The following is a 1,205-nucleotide window of genomic DNA, read 5'->3' as shown; positions in this document are numbered from 1 at the left end:
TTAAAGCAGATGCATATCCTGGTAGATTAAACCAAGCTTCTGTTTATGTAAACCGTCCAGGTACATTCTTTGGACAATGTTCAGAAATCTGTGGTATTTTACACAGTTCTATGCCTATTGCAATACAATCAGTATCTATTAAAGATTTCTTGTTATGATTAAGAGATCAAATGGAAGGTTAGTATATATTAAATAAAATAAAAAATAGTTTTAGTTAGTTGCTTAACATTATAGGTAATAAGGTAGTAAGTATAAAAGTACTTATACTTTTTAAATTTATAAATATAATATTATGTGACGAATTGTTATATTATTATTGTATTTAATTTCAGAACTATATGAAAATACTTTAGTTATTGATTTTTTTTTTAATTTAAAATAAATATAATTTGTATTAATTACAAATTATAGGCGTGTTAATTCAATGGTAGAATATCGTGCTACGGACACGATAATATAAGTTCAAATCTTATACACGTCAGAACAAAATATAACTATTTTATATTTTGTTCACCATATTGCCAGAATGTATTTGGCAATATAGATACTTATATATAAAAAATTTACAACAATATATTGTAAAATATACAAAAATATAAGTATCACCCTCAGTATTGTATAGATAAATCAAAATCAAACTTAAAAATAAAATGGTCATGTTTAATTTAAACAAAATTAAATTACTTACAAAACTAATATTACTTTATTATGACATAAATAAAATTTTAAAAATCATAAATATAATAAGATGTCTATATCATATAATTATGTGTTTATTAATGATAATTATTATACTATTAGATAATACTTGATTAATTAATTATTATCCTTTATTTTTTATAGAAAATTATATGGATCAATATGATGATTCAGGGTTTGTATATATAAATACTGGACCAACACCCCCACCAATAGGAGGAGGATGAGGTCCAACACCTGGAGGAGGAGGAGGAATACCACCATTTGAAAGTTTTCATGCATATTTAGCTGCTAGCGATTCTGACCGTCATACAGTTAAAGTAGATATAGATCGTGCATTTCCTAAATATTTTGCAAGAGCGTATGGTACTAAACTTTATACAGAATTGGGTCTTAAAGGACCAATTGAATTTAAACAAATGTATGATTTTGTATCAGCAGAAATTACTTTTATAGATAAAACTAAAATAACTATTTATGATGAATATACTTTCTGTAGATATGTT

At 24.6% G+C, this 1,205-nt stretch overlaps 1 non-coding gene across 1 annotated transcript; it reads left to right on the top strand.

Annotated features, from left to right (window-relative positions):
- The first annotated feature begins 410 nt into the window (after positions 1-410).
- ACLA_000130 lies at positions 411-481 on the top strand. Its single transcript has one exon. It is a non-coding gene; the product is annotated as a tRNA-Arg (tRNA).
- Positions 482-1,205: the final 724 nt, after the last annotated feature.

Source organism: Aspergillus clavatus, genomic scaffold, assembly GCF_000002715.2.
Source record: "Aspergillus clavatus NRRL 1 1099423829738 genomic scaffold, whole genome shotgun sequence".
NCBI classification, from domain to species: Eukaryota; Fungi; Ascomycota; class Eurotiomycetes; order Eurotiales; family Aspergillaceae; genus Aspergillus; species Aspergillus clavatus.
The sequence above is the reverse complement of the archived record's forward strand: the minus strand, read 5'-3'. Positions and strand labels throughout refer to the sequence as shown.